Genomic DNA, 24,410 nt, shown 5'->3' with positions numbered 1-24,410 from the left:
TCATCAATCACTGGGTTTTAAATGACCATGATGATGAAATATGGTTCAATTCAGCCTCTTTGTCTTCAAAACTCTGATCTGCCATGATGTAAACACAACTTGGGCACAGCGTGTGTCCAACTCGTGACGCCACGCTATGATCATCTGCTCCTTCTGGTCTGGTCAGAAGCTCAACCGAGCAGTGAAACTAGTGCTGTTTATCGGCTGTTTTCTCGCAGATTGCCGTGTCTTAACATTTTACCCTTCAGCCAGTTAGCATAAAAATGTCCCTAGAAGCGACAGCCAGAGTGTTTTGGAGGTGGAATTTTCATTTCACTAGGCCTTTAAATAAATGATTAAACTGAATAAATACCTGGCATCCAGAATGGCAGATATACAGTATATATTAATATATACATATGATTTTATACTTTTTTTTTCCTTCTAACATTCTGATTTTCTTTTTTTACTAGTATCAATAAATAATGTGATGTTCATAGGGCAGAACTAATTATAGGGGACAATATTAAATGTAACACAATACACACTATGTGAGGGAGGGGCGGAGCCTCACCGCTCACCGCTCACAAGGTGAACGACACAGTGAAGTGCTACTGACCAATTCAGTGAACGACTCTTTCGAGTTTCGAGCTGACTCGGGTTTGTGAGCTGAACGATTGAAACAAGGTGAGTCGGTCATTCGTGCTGAACTTCACCTACAAGCTGACTGGAGCTGCTGAAAGCCTCATGTGACTGAAAGGACCTGGAAGCTGCTGTGCTTAGCAGCTAGCGTTAGCGGCTCGGCTACAAGCTGCTTTTAGCAGCTATTTTAGCAGCTCTGTTAGCATTACAGCTGCTTTTCTCACAGGGCACTAAAGTGAGTAATGGAGTTAGACGAGCTGCAGAACAGTGACATTTATATTTTCCACTGTGCAGCTGAAGGCTGCTGCAAGAATGACTCAGTGAACGAGTTAATGAACGTGAAAACTCGTGAGTTCAGTAAAGTGACTCGCGTGTTTTGAACGATTCGTTAAAATTCGATCCTCACTACTGCTTACACACACACAGACTAAGAGAGAGAGAGAGAGAGAGAGAGAGGGAAATCAAGAAACCCTTCTTTTTATTGGAGATTATCTGTGGAAAATGAAGCGAATACAGTCCAGGGCCCATTGTTAGTTTGTTGGCATAAACATTTTGACACGATTAGAGTTTATTCATTTTTTTTTTTTTTTAAACAAATCATTCCTCTTGCTTCCACTAGAGGGGGCAGCACCCCAGCGCCCTCTATTGACCAGCCACCACTGTATAGTACATAGATGTGATCAATGCATGCTCTGGTTTTCCTTAATCCATTCTGCTCATCCAGTAATATTTGATTTTTTCCTATAAATTTACAGAGCCAGTTATTCCAGATAGGAGAGAACACCTTATAAACTGTACTTAAACTTATGCCTTTATAATTGAGAGGAACTCAAGGGTTGGCTTGTGAAGGCTTGATAATAGATTTATATCATCCTGATGGAATAATACCACACCAAAAACAATCTTTAAACAACATGTGCAGCAGAATCAACAAATTAGGACTTTTAAGAACCTTATTAGACAAGCCACACCCACAGCTTTATGTGGTTTAGTCTCATAGAAATGAACTGAGACGTGAGATGATAAGCTCTACATTAATGAAACTGAGTTGAACTTTGTAAAAAGGGGAGATTTGTGCTGAGAATTTAGATAATTTTTAAATAAGTGATTTAGTGTGAGAAGCAGAGCCAGTTGTGATGAAGGGATTAATCCCGTCAGTATGGAGGGAACAGCTGAGCTGTTGGAACAGGGGCCGCACATCTAGGATCTTGGACACTGAAGGCAGGATGGGCGTCGATGATCCTCGGGGGTGGTGGGGGGTCAGCAGGAGGACACAAGGGGCTGGAGGAGACTGGTTTGCTGGCAGCTGGAGGCGGACAGCCGTGGGGTGGATCACCTTGGTGACCGGGAATGGACTGATGTATCGGGGAGCTAGCTTCAGCGACTCCACCTGGAGAGGAAGGTCTCGGGAGGACAACCGTACCATTTGCCCGGGTCTGTAGTCAGGAGCAGGAGTGCGGTGACGGTCAGCGAGTCGTTTATTGGACTCCGCGGATCTGGAGAGCGCTGCCCTGGCTGATCTCCATACCTCCCGGACCCAACGTAGGTGGTCCCTGATCGTGGGGACAGCCACGTCGAGCTCCTGATCTGGGAACAGGGGAGGTTGAAAACCGTGACAAACCTTGAACGGCGACATTCCAGTGACTGAGCAGGTGAGGGAGTTGTGGGCGTATTTGATCCACGGAAGGTGGGAGCTCCAGGATGAAGGGAACTGTGCAGCCATGCACCGGAGAGCCGCCTCGAGGTTCTGGTTCACCCGCTCCGTCTGGCCGTTGGTCTGTGGATGATAACCAGAGGAGAGACTGGCCGTTGCCCCCAGGCCGAGCAGAATGCCTGCCACACCTGGGAGGCGAATTGAGGTCCCCGGTCGGACACAATATCCATGAGAATTCCATGGAGCCTGAACACATGGAGAATCAGGAGGTCAGCCGTCTCCCGGGCCGTCGGCAACTTCCAGAGAGGGACGTAGTGGACGGACTTTGAAAAACGGTCCACTATGGTCAGGATGCTGGTGTTCCCGTCAGAAGAGGGGAGCCCAGGTGGTGGCACTCAGGATGCAGGATGGCGGGATGATGAGGTCTGGTGACTCAGAGGAGGAAGGGGGAGATTGGAGCCGAGACAGGGCATCGGGTTTGATGTTCCGGGATCCAGTACAAGGACAGAGTGTAGTTGAACCTACTGAGGAAGAGGGACCAGTGCACCTGATGGGAGTTGAGCCTGCGGGCCGAGCGAAGATACTCCAGGTTTTTGTGGTCCGTCCAGATGATGAAAGGGGCTGTCACACCCTCCAACCAGTGTCTCCACTCTTGCAGAGCCCACACCACCGCCAGCAGTTCCCGGTTCCCCACGTCGTAGTTCCGAGAGAGCCTGCGGGAGAAGTAAGCACAGGGGTGGAGCTTGTGGGAAACAGAATGCCGTTGGGAGAGCACCGCTCCAACCCCGGTGTCGGAGGCGTCTACTTCTACCACGAACTGTCGAGAGGGGTCGGGATGGAGAAGAACCGGGCCGCTGGTGAAGAGGGTCTTCAGCCGGGCGAACGCTGCAGCGGCTTCCGCGGATCACCGGAACGGAACCTTGGTGGAGGCCAGTTGAGTTAGGGGAAAGGCCCCCCTACTGTAGTTCCTGATGAACCGACGGTAGAAGTTGGCGAACCCCAGGAATCTCAACAGCTGCTTCTGGGTGGTGGGGACGGGCCATTCCACGACGGCTTGAACCTTGGCCAGGTCCGGTTGGAGTTGCTCCTGGGCAATAATGAAGCCAAGGTACTGCACAGAGGTGGTGTGGAACTCACATGTCTCTGGTTTTACATATAGCCAGCCGGCTTTCCAGGAGGCATTGGAGGACCAGGCGGACATGGTCCCGGTGCTCCTCCAGTGAGCGCATGAGAGGAGCTGGTGATTTGGTACAGAGACACAATATTCTGGCACCGGACCGCCTCACTGCAGGGCTTTAGAGGTGGAGCAATCAATTAGTTGATTACCTGCAGGAGTGTCAGTGAGGGCAGATCCGGTGCTGGAACGAGGTGCGGATCCTCACAGTACCCCCCCCCCCCCCTCAACGGTCGCCACCTGGTGGCCTACCTGTCTTGTCCGGGTGCTCGGCTTAGAAGTCCGAGATCCGTGGATCCTCATAGTTTGGTTTCAGCTTATGAAAAATGAGGAGCAAAAACAATAGTGTTGCATTAAAATTTTTCTCAATTGCTTGGACACAATTGATAGTGTGGAGCTTTTTTTTTCTAATTCTGATGTCCATGCATGTTTGGAGTCAACTATTGGTTTGTTGATGCATGGTTCTTTTCACAGGTTATTTTGTGCATGTTCATATGAACATCAATGAAAAAAACTAAAACTGCAACTCCACTGGGAATCAAATAAACATTGTGGCTTTTTGGACACCAGTTTTGGCTCAGTGGATTAGACAAGTAGACTAGTATAAGTATAATGAATGCATTTTGAGTCATCGCCCTAAGGCAAGCACTTCCACGCCCCACCCCCATGCCCCGAGGTGAGCCCCCGGAAAGCCGCGGTATAGTTTGCACATGGGTCTAACTATGAGGTGAGACAGCGCCTTCTTACAGTTTTTCCGACTGCTTATGCACTAAAATTGAAAGTATGAAATTATTAAAACCTTACACTCAAGAAGCAAAACATGGCTCAGAGGTGCACCACTGTAAGCACAATGTCAGCCTCACACAGTGATTTGCAAAACACTAAACACACTTGTATATATTAGACACAGAAATATATCATGAAATCACTTCCTTGTAATTCCAAAGCACTGACTGTGAAATGACCACACCTTGTGAGCCAAACAGAAAACACAGCCACCAGGTGCTCAAACACAAGACTGCTTAATTGGAGACACACTAGTCATGTTCAAACACTATGATGCAGCAGGACCTGCCTTACCAAAATGGAAGGAGCCTGAAGAAGACTGAGAGTGAGGATGAAAGGGGGGATCCATGGAGGAGAAGAAGTAGGTAGAGGAAGAGGTGGAGGCCCAGCCAGAGGTAGAGGCAGTGGAGGAAGAGCAAGACCTGAAGCAGGAGGACAGCATGGAAGAAGATGAGGACCAAATGTATCTAATGAAATACGTGTGATACGTGTGGACCAGGTCGTGAGCCATGGATTGACGCTAAAGGAGTTCATCCAAATCTAAGTAGGTATACCATGGCATTTGTCATAAGCACGTTTTAACAAGAAAACAGGTTAAAAAAAATCCGTCTACCTTTACAGTAATCTGCTGCTTATTGTATGCACTGTATCAGCACTTTGGATAGCCCTCCCTGTGTCATTTTACAGTAGGTTACATGTGTGTTTTTTCTACATAAGATTGAGGCTCAACGAGGAGGAAGGGGGTGCATTTTCACATAAGAACAAGAGAGAGAGAGAGAGATAAATGGGCCGTTTTCCAATTCTTAGAGCGCCAGTGTGTACTTGCATACGTCATGAGTGATTACTTGCAGGGCGTCCTCTGAAGTGTGGAAATGCAAATTTAGGAGGACGCATCGACGTTAATGGAGAAGTGGAACACGAGCATACTTGATGACGCGGTGGCTGCCATGGCTGGATGACGGATCCTGAAGCTGAGGAGCATGACTGAGGAGGAGGAGGAGGAGGAGAAGGAGGAGGACCCTGTTGCCTCTGGTCCTGTAGGTGGGTGATTTGTACATGACATTTTATATGATGATCTAAACTTTAGAACATTATTGTAAAATAGTACCTTTTTTTGACACATACATGCTGTCTATAGTACAATGTACAGTACTGTGTATAGTACCGTGTATAGTACCGTGTTACTATTACTTCTAGCCTCCTATACTGTCACCTCCTGCTTCTCCACAGCCTCTTAGGCGGATTATCCCACATGGAAAGAACCTATATAAACATATATGTTTTAATATAGGTTTTGATATAGGTTTGGCATATATGTGACATATATAAAATTGGCCGTTTTCCTATATGTTATATACATATATGTACATATATGTACATATATGTGCGCATGTATGCACACATATATGTATATAACATATAGGAAAACGGCCAATTTTATATATTTCACATATATGCCAAACCTATATGCGCATGTATGCACACATATATGTACATATATGTACATAACATATAGGAAAACGGCCAATTTTATATATGTCACATATATTCCAAACCTATATGCGCATATACGCACACCTATATGTTCCAATATATGCAAACCTATATGTGCCCATATATGCACACCTATATGCACATATAGGCACACCTATACGTTCCCATATATGCACACCTATATGTGCCCATGTATGCATACATATATGTACATAAAATATAGGAAAATGGCCAATTTTATATATGTCACATATATTCAAAACCTATATCAAAACCTATATTAAAACATATATGTTTATATAGGTTCTGTCCATGTGGGACTTTCCATATATGCAGCATATATATTGTCATATATATTTTCATATATGTGCATATATGCAGCATATATATTGTCATATATGTGCATATATGGAGCATATATATGGTCATATATGTGCATATATGCAGCCCATACATTGTCATATATGTGCATATATGCAGCATTTATGTGCATATATGCAGCATATGTGTGCATATATGTGCATATATGCAGCATATATATGGTCATATATGTGCATATATGCAGCATTTATGTGCATATATGCAGCATATATATGGTCATATATGTGCATATATGCAGCATATATATGGTCATATATGTGCATATATGCAGCATTTATGTGCATATATGCTGCATATATGTGCATATATGCAGCATATATATGGTCATATATGTGCATATATGCAGCCCATACATTGTCATATATGTGCATATATGCAGCATTTATGTGCATATATGCAGCATATATGTGCATATATGTGCATATATGGAGCATATATATGGTCATATATGTGCATAAATGCAGCATTTATGTGCATATATGCAGCATATATATTGTCATATATGTGCATATATGTGCATATATACAGCATATATATTGTCATATATGTGCATATATGCTGCATATAGGTTTCATATATGTGCATATATCCTCATATAGGTTCTTTCCATGTGGGATAGAGCTGCAGGTTGTGTTTTCCTTTCCTCTGTTTGTTCAGGTGGGCGTGTCAGGCGGTAGTGTCGGCTGGGTGACGGAGGAAGTACTGTATCCACCAGGTACTTTCTGCTGGACTTTACATCGCGTCGGAGCTTTCGGTTTGCAGCATAGCGTCAGTGAGCCGCGCGCCGGGGGGGGTGCGCCGCATCTGAGGTTTCTGTTCAACCGTGGTCAGCACCGTTGCATCGGGTTTGAACAAAAAGCTCGGCGTCCATGCTGCCAGTGGTCAGAAGCCAGGATGCAAAAAGACGCTTGTAGCAGCCTCCATGTTCGGCATTTGAGCAGAAAGCTCAGGGCTCCCGTGTCCCGGTGCAGTGTCCCAGCATGGCTCTGTGCTGCACCAGCCGGGGGGGCTCAGTGGGGGGCAAGTCACTGGAGCGTTCGTTCTCTCAGGACCAACATGGAAGTTGCAGCTGCAGCTCTGTGGCAACAAAGTATAACAGTTAACTAAACAACTAGTGCAAAGTGGAGGATGTAAACAACAACAACAGATCTGCCACCAGGCTGAGACGACTGTTGTAACGTCACATATCCACGGAGCTCTAAGCCCCGTCTACTTTTTAAGCTCCTTTCTGCAGTGGAAACAGGTACCGGATTTGGCTCCGGTTATGCTTTGCCGTACCGCTCCGTAAGGCTCCGTTGCGTCCCTGCACTTTTTGTGCAGTGGAAACTGTAGCCTAAGACTACACAATAAGTTCTGATTCATGATGACATCACAATATATCAAATCTTTTCCATGTGAATTTTCTGTGTGGCAGTGGGTGACATCATGGAGGTGGAGGAGGAAGGTCCAGGGATGATAATGGTGATGACCAGGTGATGCTGAGCTCAACCAGAGGGACCTGGCAGGAAGTGATGCACGAGCGAGACTCGCTGACCAGCTACCTGCTCCTGAAGAACGACCTGCAGGCCTCAGAGAGCAGAACTACATCTAAACAGGAAGCTCTCCTCATGAAGTCATGTTCTCTAGTCATATATGGAGATAGATGGATAAAGACAGAGAGCTTGACAGAGAGATGTAAACATGTTATTCATCTTTTGCGACACTGCTCTTCTTGCTTTGACAAATTTAACGATATGACATTTTTGTATATGATTGTAGAATATAGAACTTAACATTTTCTTGTGTTAGATAAACAATGCAATATTGCTTTAAAGAAAAAATTGTCTCAGGTGAATTTCAACCATTATGAGGTCTATGAGGAGGACATAAGAACAAAGAATGACACACTACCAATAAGTTATCAACCCATGCATGAATAAAATATATCCATCCATCCATCCATTGGCTACCGCTTTATCCGGGGCCGGGTCGCGGAGGCAGCAGTCTGAGCAGAGTTGCCCAGACTTCCCTCGCCCCAGACACTTCCTCCAGCTCCTCCGGTGGCACCCCAAGGCGTTCCCAGGCCAGCCGAGAGACATAGTCTCTCCAGTGTGTCCTGGGTCTGCCCCGAGGCCTCCTACCGGAGGGACATGCCCGGAACACCTCCCTCGGGAGGCGTCCGGGGGGCATCCGAAATAGATGCCCGAGCCACCTCAGCTGGCTCCTCTCGATGTGGAGGAGCAGCGGCTCTACTCCGAGCTCCTCCCTGGTGACTGAGCTCCTCGCCCTATCTCTAAGGGTGCGCCCAGCCACCCTACGGAGGAAGCTCATTTCAGCCGCTTGTATCCGGGATCTCGTTCTTTCGGCCATGACCCATAGTTCATGACCATAGGTGAGGGTAGGAACGAAGATCGACCGGTAAATCGAGAGCTTCGCTTTTTGGCTCAGCTCCTTCTTCACCACGACGGACCGATACAACGTCTGCATAACTGCAGACGCTGCACCGATCCGCCTGTCGATCTCACGCTCCATCTTTCCCCCACTCGTGAACAAGACCCCAAGATACTTAAACTCCTCCACTTGGGACAAGGGCACTCCACCGACCTGGAGGGGGCAAGCCACCTTTTTCCGGTCGAGAACCATGGCCTCGGATTTAGAGGTGCTGATCCTCATCCCAGCTGCTTCACACTCGGCTGCGAACCGTGTCAGTGCACGCTGGAGATCCAGGCTTGATGGGGCCAACAGAACCACATCATCCGCAAATAGCAGAGATGAGATTCTGTGGTCCCCAAACCGGACCCCCTCCGGCCCCCGGCTGTGCCTAGAAATTCTGTCCATATATATGATGAACAGAACCGGTGACAAAGGACACCCCTGCCGGAGGCCAACGTGCACAGGGAACAGGTCCGACTTACTGCCGGCAATGCGAACCAGACTCCTGCTCCGGGAATACAAGGACCGAACAGCCCTCAACAAGGGACCCCGGACTCCGTACTCCCGGAGCACCCCCCACAGGACATCTCGGGGGACGCGGTCGAACGCCTTCTCCAGATCCACAAAACACATGTGGACTGGTTGGGCGAACTCCCACGAACCCTCAAGCACCTGGTGGAGGGTATAGAGCTGGTCCAGTGTTCCACCATCAGGAGCTCCTGGTGGAGGGTATAGAGCTGGTCCAGTGTTCCACGACCAGGACGAAAACCGCATTGTTCCTCTTGGATCCGAGGTTCGACTAACGGCCGGACCCTCCTCTCCAGTACCCTGGAATAGACTTTCCCGGGGAGGCTGAGGAGTGTGATCCCTCTGTAGTTGGAACACACCCTCCGATCCCCCTTCTTAAAGAGAGGGACCACCACCCCGGTCTGCCAGTCCAGAGGTACTGTCCCCGCCCGCCACGCAATGTTGCAGAGACGAGTCAGCCACGACAGTCCCTGCACATCCAGAGACTTAAGGAACTCTGGGCGAATCTCATCCACTCCCGGTGCCTTGCCACCGAGGAGCTTCACAACAACCTCGGTGACTTCAGCTTGGGAGATGGACGAGTCCACCTCTGACAACCCAGTCTCTGCTTCCTCAATGGAAGATGTGGTGGTGGGATTGAGGAGGTCCTCGAAGTATTCCTTCCACCGCCCAACAATGTCCCCAGTTGAGGTCAACAGCTCCCCACTTCCACTGTAAACAGTGTTGGTGGAGAACTGCTTCCCCCGCCTGAGGCGCCGGACGGTTTGCCAGAATTTCCTCGAGGCCGACCGAAAGTCCTCCTCCATGGCCTCTCCGAACTCCTCCCAGACCCGAGTTTTTGACTCCACCACCGCCCGGTGCTGCAGCTCGCTTGGCCTGCCGGTACCTGTCGATTGCCTCGGGAGTCCTATGAGCTAACAGTGCCCGGTAGGACTCCTTCTTCAGCTTGACGGCATCCCTTACTTCCGGTGTCCACCACCGGGTTCGGGGATTGCCGCCATGACAGGCGCCAGAGACCCTGCGGCCACAGCTCCGAGCAGCAGCTTCGACAATGGAAGTGGAGAACATGGTCCACTCGGACTCAATGTCTCCAACCTCCCTCGGGATCTGTGAGAAGCTCTCCCGGAGGTGGGAGTTGAAGGCTGCGCGGACGGAGGGCTCGGCCAGATGTTCCCAGCAGACCCTCACAACACGTTTGGGCCTGCCGAGTCTATCCGGCCTCCTCCCAGTCCAGCGCATCCAACTCACCACCAGGTGGTGATCAGTTGACAGCTCTGCCCCTCTCTTTACCCGAGTGTCCAAGACACGCGGCCAGAGATCAGATGACACGACCACAAAGTCTATCATTGACCTCCGGCCTAGGGTGTCCTGGTGCCACGTGCACTTATGGACACCCCTGTGCTCGAACATGGTGTTCGTTATGGACAAGCTGTGACTTGCACAGAAGTCCAATAACAGAACACCGCTCGGGTTCAGATCGGGGAGGCCGTTCCTCCCAATCACCCCCTTCCAAGTCTCGCTGTCATTGCCCACGTAGGCGTTGAAGTCCCCCAGGAGAACAATGGAGTCCCCAGTTGGGGCACTATCCAGCACCCCTCCCAGGGACTCCAAGAAGGTTGGGTACTCTGAGCTGCTGTTCGGTGCATAGGCCGAGACAACAGTCAGAGACCTGTCCCCTACTTGTAGGCGTAGGGACGCAACCCTCTCGTTCACCGGGGTGAACTCCAACACATGGCGGCTGAGCTGTGGGGCAATAAGCAAGCCCACTCCAGCCCGCCGCCTTACACCGCGGGCAACTCCAGAGAAGTGGAGTATCCAGCCCCTGTCGAGGAGCTGGGTTCCAGAGTCCAAGCTGTGAGTGGAGGTGAGCCCGACTATATCTAGCCGGTATCTCTCAACCTCCCTCACAAGCTCGGGCTCCTTCCCCCCCAGCGAGGTCACATTCCATGTCCCAAAAGCCAGAGTCCGTGTCCGGGGATCGGGTCGTCGAGGCCCCTGCCGTCGACTGCCACCCAATCCACACTGCACCCGACCCCTACGGCAGCCTCTGTGGGTGGTGGGTCCACAGGAGGATGAGGAAGAGGGGCCCGCCTCGTCCCTTCGGGCTGAGCCCGGCCGAGTCCCGCGGGCAAGAACGCGGCCACCAGGCGCTCGCGTGCGAGCCTCCACCCCGGGCCTGGCTCCAGGGTGTGGCCCCGGCTGCGCCAAACCGGGCGACGTCACCTTGCTCCTCTTGCGTGTATCCATGGGGGTTTTGTGAACTGCTTTTAGTCTGACCCGTCGCCTCGGACCTGTTTGCCTTGGGAGACCCTACTGGGGGGGCAAGCCCCCCGACAACATAGCTCCGAGGGTCATTCGGGTGCTCAAACTCCCCCACCACGATAAGGTTGCAGTTCAAGGGGGAGTGAATAAAATATATGCATGCAATAATTCAAGTTAAATAGTTTTAAACATGATTTTTCCCCTCAGCCGACCAGATTAGTTCAGCAACAAATTGAAATTCACATGAACATAGTTAGATTTATACAAAAATATTTATATCTCATGCTTAACCACAGCAGAGAAATCAGTGTCAGCCTCATCTCGGTCTGGATGCACAGTCTCGGAAAACGTCGGAACAAATGTTCAAGAAATCGTTATCTTGAAATATCAACCTCATACCAACATTTTAAACAACTATATTCTTGCCTAAAACAGTCTTAAATCTACACTATATTAACCAATGACACTAATATTTCAGACTTTTTTTACTCACCGCTATGTGCTTTCTTTTCTGGGATCTCCTCCGGAATCTCTTACCAAATGCATTATGGGTCATTTGGATTGCCAAACCTGCACAGGTCTGGGTTGATGTACCCTCAGTAAAGTGGGTGGAGCGAGGACACATCCAGGTATTTCATGGGCACTCGGTGAGAAACGGCCAAAGAATTGGAACAGTACTTAGTCTCCCACTGGCACCGGAACTCAGAGAAAGTCAAATGGTTGCAGCATGAGTATGTGGAGGTATGTATTGTTGACTTTACTGGAGCACTGTGATGTTGCATACTGCACACAAGATATACGAGTTCAATTCTGAACTACAAAATCTTGTCTCACTGTATTTCAGAGAGTTCTACATATGGATCGTGAGGAAATCTGTTACGGCTGAGAGCCGGTGCGTGGGGTTTCTGAAACCCAAAAGCAGACCAGGAGGCAGAGCAGGTGCAATTAGCAATAGCTTATTTCTAATGCAAGACCTGGGAGACGAGGGAACGGAGACTCTGGGATGCAGAGTGTGCAGGCGAGGAGACTGCAGCAGGGAGGAGGGGAGGCCGAGGACGCTTGAAGCAGGGAGTTGTGGAGCTGGTGACTCTGAACAGAGACACCATCTTCTGGCACCGGACCTCCTCACTGCAGGGCTTAAGAGGCGGAGCAATCAATTAGTTGAATACCTGCAGGAGTGTCAGTGAGGAGGATCCGGTGCTGGAGCGAGGTGTGGATCCTCACAGAAATCCAGCATGAGATCATCTACATAGACAAGGCAGGGTTCAACCTCACCAAAGCAAGATGAAGAGGCAGAAACATCATTGGTCACAGGGCTATAATCAATGTCCAAGGACAACGTGGGGTAACATCACTCTTTGTGCGGCCATTACACAGGATGGGGTCCTCCTCTATCATGCCAAAATTGGCCCTTACAATACACCTCACATACTCACATTGCACAACAGAATCTCAGCAAGGAACCGAATACAGCAGACACAATTCATTGTCATCTGGGACAATGTGTCATTCCATCATGCTGCTCTGGTCCAGAACTGGTTTCAAAACCATCCACAGTTCACAGTCCTGTACCTTCCACCATACACTCCTTCTCTTAACCCAACCAAAGAGTTTTTCTCTGCATGATGGTGGAAGGTTTATGATCTCTGAATCCAGGCTCAGGTACACCTCATTCAGGCCATAGGTGACACCTGTAACCAAGTCAGCGCCAGTGCTGTGCAAGGGTGCATTAGACATTCAAGGCAGTTCTTCCAATGTTGTCTTGCCAATGAAGATATTGCCTGTGATGTCGATGAAATTCTCTGGCCAGAGATATCATTGATAAGCATTGGTCTTGTCAGACATTGACAAGACCAATGCTGCAGACTGCAGCATTGGTCTTGTCAAGTGTCTGGGTGAACTTATTGTCTATTTACACTTTCTCTGTGGACTACAGTACTTGAATCACTGAGAAGTAGAATTGCTAAAAGTGTTTAAGGTTAAGAAGAGCAGTGTTTAACTGGTTCAGACACAATTAAGTAATATGAAGCGTGTGTGTTTCATATGGTGACAAAATCCTTTTTTATAAATTGGTGTATAGTTTTACCAAGAGTCCTTCATTTTGCAAAGGGTCTCAGGTGTGCTAATTGTGTGTAGTAGTTTGACAAAATGGGTCCAGTTTTTAAAATCATGTTTAAGCAACTGAAAAAAACTCTAAAGGCTGAATTGTTTTGAGACTTCATTGAAGGACACCAAAAGCAGCATAGGGGTTTCAAAAGTGCTGACACAGGTCATATTTGAACACAGACCACAAAATTACATAATTTTTTCATTCTTTATGAGACAAAACAAGATTTCCCTAACAATTCCAGGGAAATATCCTCACTGCATTCACCATTGCCTCCAACAGATTGTGCTGTGTGTATGGGGTACGGTCATATACTCTTCACCACCATGTTGAGAAAAAATTCCTCTATTGGATTCACAAAAGGGAGATGCTGGCAGAAAAACGACTCTGAAATTGGGGTGGTCATTGAACCAGACGCGAACCAGAGCAGTCCAATGGAAGTTCACGTTATCTCAAGTGACAACACATTGTCGTGCTCTGGTTGCCCTGGCTGCCCTTCCTTTTGGAGAATGTTACTGTGCAGTTGAGCTACAAACTGAAGGAGTAGTGCAGTGTCTTATGGACCCAATATGGCATGGCGGTGGAGGATGCCATGATTGCTAATGGCTGCACATATGGTGATGTTGCGATGATGGCGATGGTGTGATTGAACCCTGCCTCATCGATAAAGATGTATTCTTGAGGGTCAGCCATTACATCCATCTTGAAGATTGCCAACAGGAGTCAAAATACACACTTCAAACACAGTGCTGTGTGGATTGGAACGAAAGAGGGGTCTTTACATACTAAAGCATTATTGTACAGTATAGCAATTACCTGCACATATTGGAATCATTGCTCCTTAACCCTGTAAGAATTCCTCTCAAAAGGCATGTGGTAAAGTTGCTTTGTCCTTATGTGGTTCTACTGTATTACCTGGTCAATGGTGGACAGGCTTATGCTGTTAGCTGCTTGAAATATTCCCTGGTCTTCAATAATGCGGTTATGAAGCTCCTTCAAAGTGATGGCATTGTTGGAAATCATCATATTTACCGAGGCAATCACCGCCTGCCTCCAATAGATGGCTGCCTCTCAGTTCAGCAAAAATGAAATATGACCATTACTGACCTATGGTAAGTAAGTAAGTAAGTAAAGTTTATTTATAAAGTGTTTTTCACAGATAAAAATCACAAAGTGCTGTACAATAAATGGGTGCAACAAAATGGGACAGACCGAATTACATAATTACATAAAATACAGTAAAAGTAAGTGAGATATTTAGCTGAAAGCTTTCTTAAATAAAAACAATTTCAAGTGCTTTTTAAAAGAGTTTGTGGATTCAAGTATGTGGATGGACAGGGGCAAGTCATTCCACAGTCTCGGGGCTCAGCCTGAAAAGTCTCCCCGGATTTTAAAGAGGGTCTTTGGAACAGGACACTCGGTCCTGAGTATTGGAGGGTGCGTACAGTGTATGGTGGTACAGTATAGTAAAAACTACACAGCATACAGTGGATTCACATTCAGTCTATATGTACTACAACATTACTGTGTATGTAATGTGATACAATGCATGTACATGTACAGTAACAATATGGCAAATTACCTGTTTTCTCTCCTGAAAGTATGGACAATGGATGCAGCTGAAACGGTTTGGGTGGACTTGCTGTCCAGCTTCTTTCATTGTCCTCCCATGGACCACCAGAGGATGAATGTCAGTGGCACACATTCAGATATGACTTGTCTTTGTTGTCCTCTCCCTCTTTTTCTTCCTCTTCCACTTTCATGGAGGTCTTTCTTTTGGTTGTCTCTCAACCTCTGCATGGTTGGGATCAATTGTTCCAAAACACATAAACATGCCTCAAGGTGCTATGTAATGAGCCCTGATTCTGACTGGTGTGTTAAAAATTGTGTTTTTAGCTGAATCTCTGAATTTAGGTCATGATAAGTTCAGTTCATTATATTGAGAGCATGTGTTTGCTAAATGAACAGAAAGTGCAATACAATTATTGATTTGGCCAATTTTGTTTTAGGTCTAGCAGAAAGAGTTTTGGATATTTAATCATGTCTGTAAACAGGTGTATTGTGATTTTGTTTATTGGAAGTGTGTGTGTGTGTGTGTGTGTGTGTGTGTGTGTGTGCGTGTGCGTGTGCGTGTGCGTGTGCGTGTGTGTGTGTGTGTGTGTGTGTGTGTGTGTGTGTGTTTCTAGGAATGATCAAAAGGTTTGGGTTTTTGTGCTACAGGAACCAGTATTTTATTTTATTGCATTTTAGCAATTGAAAAACTGTAGTACTTTTGTTCACTGTATGTTTTTTAGATGAAATATTATGCATCAGCTTTGGAACCAGCCTCAGACAGCTTCCTTTATATCCTTTTTATATGTTATGTCAAGGAATAAAACACAAATATAAGGTATATTTATATGACATGTGATATGAAATGATTTATGAAAGAGGCTCATTGGAGAGCAGAACAATGAAAATGCCATCCACTTGGAAATCTAATAAGCATCCTCCCTGAATTGGCAACATGAGAAAGTGGCAGATACAGGAAGCCTTTCACAAGGTGATTGTGTATTAAACAGACTTCCCCTCCTCAAATATTCATGTGCATAGATTTAGTCATTAATCTTTCATTATCTTCTATCTCTCTATTTTGCATACATAAGGAGCTGGGAGTTGTTATTGGTTACAATCACCCTCATCTTACTTTCTCCTGTGTGAGCATATTTGCACTTCTATCTTGATTAAATTGCCAACCAAAGACAGATTATGAGTGAACTCAATGTTTGAGTTTTTACTTTGGTGTTGCTGGAAATGAGATTTGGAATATTTCAGATGAAAGAGTCAGACATTTAGTTCTTTAGATTTGTTGCTCTGGGGCATTTTGGTGATCACTTCCTGGAGGAGCAGGATCTCATCAGCACAGATGTTTGCCTCACAGTGGGGACACTCACCCACTTGTCAATATGGCTGCAGGTGCTCAAACAACTGTGGTGTCTGTTCAGCTGGGGGAACACTCAATGGTTCGATGCTTTCCAACCACAGTATAAAAATCTATTGGTGATTAATGCTGAAATACACTGAGGTACAACAGAAAATATATGTAAAATATAGACTTTCTAATGCATTCATTTTTCAATCCATGTGAGGGTATTGTCACATTTTGCACAAATACAAATTCAAATGCAAATATGCCAAGAAAGAAAGCAGAAAGAAAGTGATATCTTCTTTCGTCCTATTCAAATTGATTAAGGTGGGGTGCTCAGGTTCTGGGACATCATCAGAGATCATCAGAGAAAGTATGAGGTTTGTTCCCACCAAGTCTGCCTCCTAAAAACTGGAGACAGACTGGTGAAATGAATAGAATAGAATAGAATGCAACTTTATTGTCATTGCACATGTCATACAAGGCAACGAAATGCAGTTTGCATCCATCCAGAAAATGCTTTTAATAAAAATATAATATATTACGAATGTACACTATAACTATAAGTATATGCATATGGTTATAAATATATGAAGCTATAAACATGCTGTAGAACTCTAACTATTGTACACAGTGTGACGATGTGTCCAGTATTTGCAGTAGTGCAGTGGGATATACAGTACAGGAAGTAGTGAGTGGCGGTGTGTGTTCAGTCCATGAGTGTTGATGTGGGTCACATGTCAGGAGGCAGAGTTCAGGACTGTGACTCTGTGGGGAAGAAGCTGTTCCAGTTCCTCCGGAGGCTCCTGTAGCAGGAGGGTGAAGAGTGTGTGTGCTGGGTGACGGGGGTCTGGACTGATTTCCTGGCCCTTGTCAGACACCCTCCTGTAGAAGTCCTCTCTGGCAGGAAGTGGTGCAGCGGCGCTACGCTGGGCGGCTTCCACCACCTCTGAAAGACCTCCGGTCGGAGGCAGAGCAGCTCCGTACCAGACTGATGCAGTTGGTCAGGAGGCTCTGGAGGGTGCGGCGGTAGAAGTTCACCAGGAGGTCTGAGGAAGGTCCTCAGGAAGAGGAGGTGCTGGGGATCCTTCTTCACTAGCTTGGAGCAGCCGGTCGTCCAGGTGAGATCCTCGGAGATGTGGACTCCCAGGAACTTGAAGCTGTTTACACGCTCCACGCCATCTCCTTAATGTGGCTGGTGGAAGGGGGTCAGAGTTCTTCCTGAAGGCCACGACGAGCTCCTTGGTCTTCTCAGTGTGAGCAGCAGGTGGTGGGTGTGGCACCACTCAGCCAGACAATCCACCTCCTCCCTGTAGGCAGGCCCATCACCGTGGTGTCATCTGCAAACCTCATGATGGTGTTGGAACCATGGACAGGTCTGCAGTCACGGGGGAGGAGGGAGCAGAGGAAGGGACTCATCACACAGCCTCGTGGTACATCAGTGTTCATGGTGATGGGAGAGGAACATGTTGAGGCCGGCTGGTCAGGAAGTCCGGGAACCAGGTGCACATGAGGGAACTGATGCCGAGGTCTGGGAGTTTTGTGATGAGTTTCCAGGGGATGAAGGTATTGAATGCTGAACTGAAGTCTATGAACAGCATTCTGATGTTTTATTGTCCAGGTGTCAGAGGACAGAGTGCAGTTGTTATGTTATTTGAAATAGCATAGAATATTATTATTTCATATCCCAGGTGTTAAAGATGTTGTCTTTGATTGATTTAATTAATGAACAAACCTTGTCTTAATATTGTGCCACAAAACAGAAAAAAAATATTTAAATCAAAAATAGAAATCCAACCTTTTTTCAACTAACTTTATTGAAGGAGCAAATTCTCTCATTAAGAATGAATATTTTGATAAAATTACACATTCCTTTTCTTTTTCATTCACTGCTGAGCCAGATGAGGCGCTGCAGAACCTCCAGAAAGGACGTAGGATCGGCACTCGCTGGCAGTAAGGACTCAAATTGGTTAATACCAACCTGGTGACCTTGCAAGCAAGGCCTGAGACACAGACCCTGGCAACCCCATCTTGCAGACTGAGGAACTCTTGATCCTCCAAATGTATCAGTCAGGCCTTTATTTTATAGTTGTCAGGAGAATTTCCTAGTGTAAACCTCAGGGAGACAGAATACACAGGAAGTTTAAGACAATTTTATTACATTAGTCTTGCAAAAAGAGACAATATCACAGTACAACCTTGGTTAGGGTTAGTTCTTGACAACTACATTTTGTTGATGCTCAATTTAATATAATTCCAATTTTAGTTCAACAAACTTAATGGCTCAGTAAGAAATACATACAAACCTCCTACCAAATCCTTTCATTGCGATGGTTCTGAAAGTAAAGAAAAAGTATTTGCGTATCACAAATAACTACTGAATGCATGTAAACAACAACAAAAATGTGTTAATGAATATAAATTGAAACATAAATATTTTAACAATACCATTCCTGCAAAGCAACATCGAACTTAAATCATCAGAATTTTAATTATCAGAGCATGTCAATTTCACAATGGACCTTTCAGAAAAGGAACAGCAACAAAGAAAATCTACTGATGTTGATGTCGTCTGCAGAAAATCTGTCTTGTGGTGTTGAGCTGCTCGTAAAGCTGCTGCTCTGCTTTCATTGGCATTTCATCATTTCAACCTATCGATTAAGCAACATAAATCAATAAGATGAGGAAAATGACACAGCTGCATCAGCTTGCTGATAATAATACTATCAAGAAGAACAACACCAACAATACATTTTTGTATTGTATTATGTACCATTAACCAATATACAAAACGGTATAATTTGTTTTGTAGAACGTGTAAATATTATAGTGTAACTACAAATTAACTCTACTGAATTGCATTAAGTCCATTTGTAGCCTCACATTTGTAATTATTTTGTTTGTAATGTGTATTTTTCTCTCCTGAAAGATGTTTCATTTAATGTGATGAATGAGCTCTGAGGACAATGTGCAAGTGTGCTGCTTCTGACAGTCGGGAGCGCTGTGAGACTGTGGTTAAATCAATGAAAAGACGCAATTTTAATAATGTACTGTGATATCATAAATTAATATCGCACAGCGCTGCTCACCTCAGCGGGAGCTGAAGCAACTTCAGCTGGCTTGGAGGTGACGGTCTGTCATGTAGGTGGAGAAGCCTCGCTCTTCTGGAGATCCATCTTCGCACATTTCTCTCTGAAAACTCTCATTTCGGGGGGCAGCCACACAAGTAAGGATGGTGGTAGCAGCAGCGGCAGCAACAGAAGAAGAAGACGCTTGAGTACCGGTTTTCCAGCAACTCAAAGTTGAAATAAAGAATTAGGGTTGTATTTTATTTCCCGATTTTTGTTTCAGAAAGGCATATCGGGAAACGCCGCGATTTCCGTTTTTCGATTTTTAATTTTCAAATGAAAAATGTTTTCGTTTCCTAATATCAATGGGATGGTTTCCGGTTATCTGTTCTCTGACATCAAAACGGAAATCAAATGGCTGGAAGGTACACGGACCATATTCCTTTTTCAAAGCACTGGCATTAGCTCTGGTGACAACTGCATTGGAAAACTCAGATATGGATGAGTGATGTGACATCAATGACTCAGTGAAGGATGCTGATTATCGCCCTCCAGGAGTGAGGGAGAAAATAACATTTGTGAGAACTCAATATATAGGCAGTCAAGGATTTCAACGTTTCTGTGCTGAAACCGACAGTGAGCCAATGGTTTTGTTTTTTCTTTGTGTGTTCCATATAAGCATGCAGGAATACAATTTGAAGAAGAATTGTATGCCGAAGAGAAGGCACTGTGATATGTTATAGTTGCAAGTGGTTCACTTGCTGAAACACACGTGTCTACTTTGTTGAGACAGTAGCATTTTAATTTTGCACTCCCAGACATCAGACACTGTGTTCAGTCTAATGGTTCAAATGGTAATCCTGAAGAGAGCACCAGGATGAAGCTTTCAACGGTGGCATCAGGCTTTGTGGCACTGATACCAGAGACAGGATCATCAGTTACAACACGTTGAGCATCCACACCGAGAAGTGGATGCTTCAGATGGTCATGAACTAAAAATAAATGTCTCAGAAGGAATTTAATTTTACATTCTGTACACTGACATTTGGAGTAGACTTGGGCAACCTGAAGGTTGCACACTGCACACTGTAAAACGACAGGGTTTTCTGGAAAACATGGCTCAGGCTTGTGATATTTTTGAGCCTGCAAAATGCTGACTTTCACAATCATTGAAGCTCATCAACATCTGCTACAGATTCAAATTGCATTTCTAGTTAGAGGCTTAAGTCGTTGAACATTACAAAAAAGCAACAACAAAACAATTATTAATTATCATTTTGCATGGCTGCATATTTGTTGTAGATTTTGTGTCATAATATCTACTATTTCAAATTAGTTATATAAGAAACAATGGTGATGTAATATGTTGAACACAGTTCAAGCTGTGAAAAATCAAGATTTGCAATTTGTGATAAAACTTGGTCGTGTTCGGAAAAATTCGGATATAGTTTTCCCTTATATGGACGTCTTTTTTCTTTATATATATATATATATTTAAAAAAATTCCCCTCTCGCCCTCCGCAGGCGGTCACCTGTTTTTCTATTCCAAGCTCGGGTCCTCTACCAGAGGCCTGGGAGCTTGAGGGTCCTGGTCCTCTACCAGAGCCCTGGGAGTTTGAGGGTCCTGGTCCTCTACCAGAGGCCTGGGAGCTTGAGGGTCCCGGTCCTCTACCAGAGGCCTGGGAGCTTGAGGGTCCTGGTCCTCTACCAGAGCCCTGGGAGTTTGAGGGTCCTGGTCCTCTACCAGAGGCCTGGGAGTTTGAGGGTCCTGGTCCTCTACCAGAGGCCTGGGAGCTTGAGGGTCCTGGTCCTCTACCAGAGGACTGGGAGCTTGAGGGTCCTGGTCCTCTACCAGAGGTTGTTCCAGGGATCTGCTGTAGCCCCTCCTCCAGTTTGGGGGTCACTGCCCCGAGGGCACTACTGTCACCTTCACCTTCCAAGCCTCTCCAGCTCCTCTCTGAGCCCCTGGTACTCCTTCTTTCTGATGTTCCATCACTTGGTATTGTTACATCCACCACCACGGCTTTCCTCTGCCCTTTATCAACCACCACGATGTCTGCTTGGTTCTCCATTACCATCCTGTCTGTCTGGATCTGGAAGTCCCACAGGATCTTCAACGGTCATTCTCCACCACCTTTGGGGGGTCTCCCACTGTGACCTTGGGGTTTCCAGACCATACTCCGCACATATGTTTGGGAACACTATGCCAGCCACTTGGTTATGGTGTTCCATGTATGTTTTCCCAGCCAGCATCTTGCACCCTGCAGTTCTGTGCTGGATTGTCTCAGGTGCCTCTTTGCTTTTATGGCTCTGGTGCTCAGAGCCTGCTCCTGTGCAGCCAGGATGAGGGCCTAAAATTTAATTGAATTGCATTTATTGTCATTATAACAGGTACAACGAGATTACATACTGTGCTCTGAGGAGCCTTCGTTCCACACTCCCATCCAGGAGAGTTGAAGACAAAACACCAGCCTCGACGACTGGGTGTCTGGGAATTCGAAATGTAGATTAGATTTGTTTTCGTTCATGCGATTCAGCTTTATCTTTAAACATTGAGTGTCACTGGTCTTCATGCTGTTCCAAATCGTGGCCAACATTTTTAAACTTTCCAGCCAAGTTTTAAACTTCTCCAAGATGGTTCCAATTTCGCGTAAACGTTCAAGAGTCGTACTCATGAGTTGGTTTATCACATGAGTCTGAGCGTTCAGAGCTCGGTACAGTCCCTCAGTGACGATAGGCAGCCTTCCCAATGCAGCTGCTAGCGTCTTCTACACTTTGTGATAGATCAGAAAGCCGCCAGCTCCAATCAGCAGCATACCTGCTATCATGAATCCCAATATGTAGAGGTCCTCCACATCCTCCATGGAAAGAATGGCCAAACACAGGGACCTCCAGGAACCCCAGGAATCCAGCATGTATCCGGCTGCAAACGTCCCATCAGGACATGCAGGCTCTCCTTTGCTGATCATAGTGTCAAAAAAATGTGGTCGATCGCATTGAGAGACCAGCTGATCAAGTCCATGGTTCTGGTTAAATTCAGATGGGGGTCTGAAGAGAGTCTCTTGTTAGATCTGACATGAGACGGTACAGGACGGGAGCAGCAAGCAGGGAAGATGAGGGGGAGGAGAGAAGAGGGGAGGAGAGGGGGGGAGGAGAGAAGAGAGAAGAGCGAACCGTCTGCCGTTGCCAAGACCCAGAAGATATATATATATATATATATATGATCAAAGATATTATGTATTTATTGGTATATATAAACCCCCCAAAACTACTAACCCACCACCATGGGGAGCTCAGAATCAGAAGAATCAGAATCAGAATCGTCTTTATTGTCATTTTAACAGGTACAACGAAATTGCATAGAAGGCTGACCTCATTCTCCTATTTCAAATCACATCTATATCAAAAACAGATATTCCAATAATATATATAAAATACTTTTCAACTGCTTGAGCAATTCCAAAGCTCTTTTCACACACCAATGAAGGCGGATGCCACAGGGGCCTAATACTTCCATTGAGATCAATTTCGGGTTCAGTGTCTTGCTCAAGATCAGGTTCTGGCAAACCGTCCGGCGCCTCAGGCGGGGGAAGCAGTTCTCCACCAACACTGTTTACAGTGGACGTGGGGAGCTGTTGACCTCAACTGGGGACATTGTTGGGCGGTGGAAGGAATACTTCGAGGACCTCCTCAATCCCACCACCACGTCTTCCATTGAGGAAGCAGAGACTGGGTTCTCAGAGGTGAACTTGTCCATTTCCCAAGCTGAAGTCACCGAGGTTGTTGTGAAGCTCCTCGGTGGCAAGGCACCGGGAGTGGATGAGATTCGCCCAGAGTTCCTTAAGTCTCTGGATGTGCAGGGACTGTCGTGGCTGACTCGTCTCTGCAACATCGCGTGGCGGGCGGGGACAGTACCTCTGGACTGGCAGACCGGGGTGGTGGTCCCTCTCTTTAAGAAGGGGGATCGGAGGGTGTGTTCCAACTACAGAGGGATCACACTCCTCAGCCTCCCCGGGAAAGTCTATTCCAGGGTACTGGAGAGGAGGGTCCGGCCGTTAGTCGAACCTCGGATTCAAGAGGAACAATACGGTTTTCGTCCTGGTCGTGGAACACTGGACCAGCTCTATACCCTCCATCAGGTGCTTGAGGGTTCGTGGGAGTTCGCCCAACCAGTCCACATGTGTTTTGTGGATCTGGAGAAGGCGTTCGACCGCGTCCCCCGAGATGTCCTGTGGGGGGTGCTCCGGGAGTACGGAGTCCGGGGTCCCTTGTTGAGGGCTGTTCGGTCCTTGTATTCCCGGAGCAGGAGTCTGGTTCGCATTGCCGGTAGTAAGTCGGACCTGTTCCCTGTGCACGTTGGCCTCCGGCAGGGGTGTCCTTTATCACCGGTTCTGTTCATCATATATATGGACAGAATTTCTAGGCACAGCCGGGGGCCGGAGGGGGTCCGGTTTGGGGACCACAGAATCTCATCTCTGCTATTTGCGGATGATGTGGTTCTGTTGGCCCCATCAAGCCTGGATCTCCAGCGTGCACTGACACGGTTTGCAGCCGAGTGTGAAGCAGCTGGGATGAAGATCAGCACCTCTAAATCCGAGGCCATGGTTCTCGACCGGAAAAAGGTGGCTTGCCCCCTCCAGGTCGGTGGAGTGCCCTTGTCCCAAGTGGAGGAGTTTAAGTATCTTGGGGTCTTGTTCACGAGTGGGGGAAAGATGGAGCATGAGATCGACAGGCGGATCGGTGCAGCGTCTGCAGTTATGCGGACGTTGTATCGGTCCGTCGTGGTGAAGAAGGAGCTGAGCCAAAAAGCGAAGCTCTCGATTTACCGGTCGATCTTCGTTCCTACCCTCATCTATGGTCATGAACTATGGGTCATGACCGAAAGAACGAGATCCCGGATACAAGCGGCTGAAATGAGCTTCCTCCGTAGGGTGGCTGGGCGCACCCTTAGAGATAAGGTGAGGAGCTCAGTCACCAGGGAGGAGCTCGGAGTAGAGCCGCTGCTCCTCCACATCGAG

The sequence above is a fragment of the Blennius ocellaris genome (genome assembly GCF_963422515.1).
Source record: "Blennius ocellaris genome assembly, chromosome: 10".
Lineage (NCBI taxonomy): Eukaryota > Metazoa > Chordata > Actinopteri > Blenniiformes > Blenniidae > Blennius > Blennius ocellaris.
This window is presented reverse-complemented; position numbering follows the sequence as displayed.